This window comes from Cryptomeria japonica, chromosome 1 (assembly GCF_030272615.1).
Source record: "Cryptomeria japonica chromosome 1, Sugi_1.0, whole genome shotgun sequence".
Taxonomy (NCBI): Eukaryota; Viridiplantae; Streptophyta; class Pinopsida; order Cupressales; family Cupressaceae; genus Cryptomeria; species Cryptomeria japonica.
Genome location: NC_081405.1, coordinates 610,487,204 through 610,494,625, shown reverse-complemented (window position 1 = coordinate 610,494,625; position 7,422 = coordinate 610,487,204).

Genomic DNA, 7,422 nt, shown 5'->3' with positions numbered 1-7,422 from the left:
TGCTCAGTGGGAAATATTTCTTGAAATTGTTTAAGCATGAAGGGAACCAAGGATGTGCTCTCATAGTGAAACCCAAAGAAGAGACAAAGACTAAAATCAAATCAGTGATACCTCAAGAGGTGCAGACCTTGCTAGACCAGTACAAAGACATAGTTGTCAATGAGATACCAGATGCCTTACCCCCTATGAGATATGTTAACCATCAGATAGACCTCATATATAGTTCAAATTTTCCAAACAGGCTGTTTACAAAATGAAACCTACTCAAGATGAGGAAATAGCAAAGCAAGTGCAGGAATTGCTAGATAAAGGTTTGATAAAGAAGAGTTTAAGTCCATGTGCAGTGCCTACTATTGTGGCACCTAAGAAAGATGGAAAGGGGAGGATGTGCATTGATTCAAGGACCATAAATAAAATCACAATTAGATACTGGCTCCCAATGCCAAGGATTGAGGATCTAATGGACTATCTAGGTGGAGTTTGCTACTATTCTAAGGTGGATTTGAAATCAGGTTATCGTCAAATTAGGATCAGACCTATTGATGAATGGAAGACAAACTTTAAAAAAAATGAGGGGCTATATGAATGGTTGGTGATGCCCTTTGGCCTCACAAATGCACCTAGCACCTTCAAGAGACTCATGAATGAAGTTCTTGCAGAGTTCATTGGTAAGTTTTTGATTGTTTATATTGATGACATTCTGATTTTTAGCAGGTCAAAGGAAGAGCATATCAAACATTTGAATCAAGTTTTGAGGAAGCTACATTAATAATATTTGATAATCAACTTGGATAAATGTGAGTTTCTCAAAACTGAATTGGTGTATCTTGGTTTTGTAGTTTCTCAAGGTTTTTAAAATGGATCCATCAAAAGTGGAAGCAATAGTGAATTGGCCTACTCCTAAGTCAATAGGAGATGTAAGAAGTTTCCATGGTTTGCCTTCTTTTTATAGGAAGTTCATTAGATGTTTTATCCATGTTTGTGCACCTATCTTGAACACCATCAAAGGTGGGATAAAATGTCACTTTAAGTGGACTGGTGCAATAGACAAGGATTTGAATTGTTAAAACAAAAGGTAGCAGAACTCCCTTACCTTAGGATCCTTGATTTCAATTACCTTTTCACTGTGGAGTGTCATGCTAGCAAGTTGGCTATAGGGGACGTTTTGAGCCAAGAAGGTCACCAGGTTGCATTCTTCTTTGAGAAGCTCAATGAAGGAAAACAAAAGTATTCTACCTATGATCTATAGCTATATGTCATGATGCGAGCACTCAAGAAGTGGCGGAATTATTTGTTACCTAAAGAGTTCATAGTCTACACTGATAATCATGCACTTAGTTTTTTGAATGGGCATGAGAAATTGAATCAAAGACATCTCAAGTGGGTTGAGTATTTGCAGGCCTACACCTTTTCCATCAAGCACAAGAAAGGAGTCACAAATAAGGTAGAAAATGCCTTAAGTAGAAGGGTTCTAACCATTCAAGAGGTGCAACTACAAAGTGTGGGGTTAAATGACCTCAAAGACCTCTACAAAGGTGACAAAGATTTTGGTCAAGCATATGATGTTTGCTCAAAGTTTGCTAATGCTAGTCATCTTGCCTCTTCTAATTATATGTTGCATGAAGGCTTATTGTTTAAAGGACACCTACTTTGCATACCACAATGATCTATGAGAGACAATATCATCAAGGAGAAGCATCAGGGCAGTCTAAGTGGACATTTTTGTCTTGACAAGACCTTAGAGAAGGTTGGAAGATTCTACCATTGGCCTACACTACAATCAAATGTTAGGAAGTTAGTGGAGCAATGTGATATTTGTCAGAAGGCTAAGGGTACCTCCAACAATGCAGGGTTATATCAGCCTCTTGCCCTACCAACAAATCCATGGGAGTGTGTGGGTATGGACTTTGTCCTTGGTTTACCTAGAACTCGAAGAGGATATGATAGTATTTATGTCATAGTGGATAGATTTAGAAACATGACACACTTTGTGCCTTGTAAATGCACTAATGATGCCTCCAATATAGAAGGGTTGTTCTTGAAAGAGATTGTGAGGATCCATGGTTTTCCTCTTAGTATAGTGAGTGATAGAGATGTAAAATTTATGAGCCACATTTGGCGAGCTTTGTGGAAGAAACTTGGTACCAAACTTTCTTTTTCATCTGCATACCATCCACAATCTGATAGTCAAACTAAAGTAGTTAATAGATCCTTGGGTAATTTGTTGAGATGTCTCACAAAATAGCATAGTCAAGCTTGGAATCTAGTATTGGGAAAAGCAGACTATGCCTACAATGACTCTGTTAATAGGAGCACATGATAGAGTCCATTTAAAATTGTATATGGATGTCATCCAAGGGGCATCTTAGAACTCAGGGATATCAATTCCATGGACCATAGGAGTTCCCAAGGTGAAAAATTTGCAGAGAATATGAAAGAGATCCATGAACAAGTCATGAAAACATTACAACAAAACAATGAGAAATATGAGATTTAAGCAAACAAAATAAGAAGAGAAGTACACTACAGGGTAGGTGATCTAGTTATGGCCTATCTGAGAAAGGGGAGACTCCCTAAGGGGTATCCTAGCAAAATATGCATGAAGAAGATTTGATCTCTTAAGGTCAAGTGCATAAGTATGACAACAATGCCTATGAGGTGGAACTACCACCAAACTTGGGTATATCACTAATCTTTAATGTATGTGATTTGTTCCAGTATAAAGGAACCCAGTCAACTACAAACCAAGAAGAACCTATTGCTACTAAAGATGTATATTGGATACAATACCCACCGCCAACCTAACTGGTGACATTTGATTGCATTTTAGATTCCAAGATTATCAAAAGGACTAGGAAAGGAGTCTATAGAGATTACTTCGTTAAATGGACAAGTCTCCCTGATTTTGAAGCTACATGGATGTCAAAAGGAGATATACTACAACATGGAACCAGTGTTCAAACCCTATCCACTCAAGGCACTTGAGTCCTTCCTACCCTGAGAGTATGGTGTAAGGGCACTTAGCAATTTTTGTTGAGTTTGTTTCCAGGATGTTGGAATCATGTTTTTAGTTTTGTAATAAGGCCAAGAGGTCATTGAGTGTGTGCTCAAATAATTGTAAGGGCCCTAGGAGAGTTTGTTTGGCCAATGTTGGTATGTCAGCTCTTAAGGGTGCTAGGTAGAGAACTTAATAGGATAAGTTGTTTTTGGGTTAATGTAGGTTGGTTGATGTTTTGGAGGTCATACAAGTCACTTGGAGGTGACCAAGTTTGGATTTGAGCAAAGTTGCTCAATTATGCAACAAATTGCAAAAGTTGCTCATAGCAACTTTGCAACATTTTCATACACCAATGACTAGTTGGTTGACACAATGGGTTGTGAGAATATGTAACTACTACAAGGCTAGTATAAGGCCTAAAAAAATGGATGATAATCGGTTGTTGAAGATATGAAGAAAATAAAAAAAAATTGGTTTGTCCATTTGGTGTGTTCTATCGAGCTATTGCCTATTCTTCACAAGTTTGAATGGCATGTACGGATTGAGAATTCTGAAAAAATGGCATGGATTGTGAGACTGGTGTCTTACCTACATTTTTATTTTTGATTTGGAGTCTTGAAGTGTTGTAGGTTGTAAATAATCTTCATTTTGTTACAGGCGGGTTCAAAATTCTAAAAAACCAAGGTTTTGAGAGCAAAATGGCTCCAACCTAACATTCTATGGTGGATACCCACTCTAAAACCTTATGGAATGCTAGGTTTCATTGTATACTATGTTTTATTTTTGGTTTTGAATCAAGGGAAGCTAAAAAAAATATTTTCCACCATACCTTAGGCTTGGCATGTTGAGTTGGCAAGCATTAGGTAACATGGATAAAAGGCCCTAATTGGGTGAATCTGGTAGATGCATGTGAAGTATGGTTGGATTGGAAATCCCCATGGAAGAGCAGACCCAAAACTATCACCAATTCACTCAGTCAATATGACTGGTGAAGGTGTTTGAGTAAATCCCTACTTTTTAGGCCTAGGAAGGGGCAATTAGGCCTAATTAGCCCTATAAGGGTTAGATATGTTAAAAACAAAACCCATCTCCAATTTTGAGATATTGTATGTAAAACACAAAAGGGTGTCCATAATTCCAAATATTTAAGAGGGTTGTTAGGTAATATTATCAAATAATTGCAAAATACCCCGCTGGCAGGGCTACTAGAATTAGGTCTCCCATATAGGCCTAAAAGTGCAGTTTGCTTGTGAAGCTTGGAATTGGTAAAAATTAAAGTTATTGAGGAAGGATTAGGATTGGGAATAAATACAAGACCATTCATACTTTTGTGTATAGTGTGGGGAATGAAGATCCTATGGTAGAGGGGTTGAACTCTCAAGTTGGGTTTGAAAGGGAGTGGGAAAACAAGGTCTCCTAAGCAAGAGAATGGAACTCACAAAACAACAAGAGCTTACCCTATCCTAAGGAACTTGGGAAGTTCAGAGAGGGTAATTATTATAGAACCTTGGAGGCTGTGAGGTGTAGAATCATTGGATGGTTCTTGTGTAGCTTGAAGGAGATACCTAGACAAGGTAGTACAAATAGATTAGAGACAACTCACTCTACATCGGTTATCTTTGTTGGAGAAAGATAACACAATGCAACTTGTAGGAAATATATACTTTTCTCATTGGTTTAGGAATGACTGATGCTCCATGATTATTGATGAATATTTTTGTGTGTTGGGAGTGTTCAAGAGTCTTCTCTATCTTCTCTTAATATCTTCAAAGCCTTCTACAATGTCTGGAGCTCTCTGCTGCAAGTATTTTTGAAGCTTCTTCTTATCATGAGTTATTTAATAACTCATCCATATGCATTGTAATATCTTGCACACTAATGGAGACATATTAGAAGCATTTTGTATCACCTTTATTTACTAAAAATAAATCAAATATCTACTTTATATTCTATGTTAAACAAGCTAAAGAACTTCCAATTATTACTCAAATCCAGCTTTACAACAATATAAAAAGAAGAAATAGATGATTTTAATGGGTTAAATATGAGACAAGTTATAGTCTCATCATCTTCTCCACACCTAAAGTGTTGTAGGTCCCTCTACAACTCGTAATGAGCATTAAAATTCAATAAATTTACTTTTATAACAATTGTTCTAGGTAGCTCTGGGTAGCTCCTGATGGCTCCTGATGACTCCCGATTAGCATTTAAAATAAAAATTTTAGCTCTTGACAGATCCATAAATATTGTAATAAGTTTTTAGTCACCTTTCTTCTTCTTTTTGAATGGATTGAATATAATGAAAGAACTTTAAGTTCAATAAGAGTAAAATAATAAAGTAGATACCCGATTTTACCTTAGTTTTTTATGCAACCATCATGCATGAGTTTTAGTTCACTTTTCCTATGATTAATGCAAAGAATTTCTTCAACTTTTGAGAAATGAAACTTGATCCTTTATGGTGACTAACAACTTAGATTTTTTTGCCATTTTTTTCTTCCATTCTTTTGAAGATTTAGTGCTACAACTAGAGATCAAGACTACGACAACAAATCATTCATGATGCCAAAATATGTGCAACAAGTTTTGAGTGAAACAACTTGTATAAAAGGTGCATGCTTACAATCTTTGAGAAGAGGAAATAGAATGTGCAAAGCACATATTTGTAGGAAACAAATCTACCCTAACCTACTCTACAAAATGATGTACATAGGTTACACATAACCATTAACTGGTTCTGAAAAGTATCTTCCCTTTCTTACAATATGTTTCCATGCATTCAAATTTTTGAGAAAAGATAGTGGAAAAATGATGACAATTTTTTTGAAATTCAATGCTTCACTTTCCTCTGAAATGGAAACTTTCTCCATGAATTTTCATTCGAGAAAATGCATATGCTAATTAGAGAGATATTGTAATCTTTCCTTCTGATATGGTGCATCCATGACTAGAATCAACTCCTTGTTCTTCAAATATTTGATTGGGAAGCCCTCCTTTGACTTCAAAAATATACTTGGGCGACCATTTTTGGACCTTGAAGGTATCTAAATAATTCTCTCTTTTGCAAGCTTTTTTATTGAAGATAAGATCTCTTCATTGTATTTTTTACCTCTTGCAAGCAATAAACCATCAATTATTTCTTAAAATAAATATCCTTTGTTAGCACTTTGGAGTGATGGTCCTCCAACTAGGGATATTTTGAAAAAAATAATAGCATTTCTCTTTAGATTTGGTATTTAGGGGTTTTGATCTGGTATTTTGGAGGGGTTATGATAGACAATTTTTTCTTGGGAAACTTCTAAATCTAAAAGGCTTCCAAACTGATTTTCTTGATTCCTTAATGACACCTATCCCAGGAACAAAACCAAAAATTATGGGGTCTTTGTAATCCTCATCATTTAATTTATCAATCCAAGGTGGTGTCCATGGCTATATGCAAAAGAGAATGAAGAAAACTGGTTTGATGGTCTATTCTAACTTGTAGGAAATGAAAGCTAATCTAAGGCACACTTGCATGAAAGGAAAGGCTAAGCTAAGGCACACTTGCATGAATTGAAAATGCTAAGATAATTCACACAAGCTATAAAGGAAATATTTGCTTGAATTCAAATTTACTCTACGAAATTCTAGAAAATACATTGCTGGAAATGAAACTAGTCTATCCTATTTGCTTGAGCTAAAACAAGCCTTTCTAATCCCCCCCCTTTGCTTGATTGATTACAATATATTTATATAATTTTTGTTCCATATATACCTAGATAATCCACTAATAATGTGGATCCAAGATCCACTTTTGAAGGGGTTGTTTACAAACATTGAGAAAACTAAAGTTCTTGTCCTTCATCTCACCACCCGTCTCAATTATTTTCTGATGCACACTTATCATTCTCTATTATGAATCTTCCCAAACCCTCAAAATGGTTTTTATCCCTTCAATTATAATTTCCATATCATTTTGAATTTTTAAATTTCATTGAGACTGCGTTTTTCACAATTTTTGGGTGCCTGAGTTTTAGGAAGTCTCAACTTCTCAACATGAATGAAGTAATTATTCTTCAGTTTAGTTGATTAAATAATTTTTCATCATCATGAATAATATTTTATAATAATTCAATCACATTGGAGTGTTTTGGTAATTTGAGTTATCTTTGTTAAAGAAAGATAACACAATATAGTGTTCAAGTGCAACTTGTAGGAAATAGATACTTTGCCCATTTATTTAGGAATGACTGATGCTCCATGATTTTTCATGAATATTGGAGTGTGTTCTTATCTTAATGTCTTAAAGGCCTTCTACAATGTATGGAGTTGTCTGGAGCTCTTTGTTGCAATTATTTTTGAAGCTTCTTCTTGTCACGAGTTATTTAATAACTCATTCATCTGCATTGTAATATCTTGCACACTCGGGAAGACATATTAGAAGC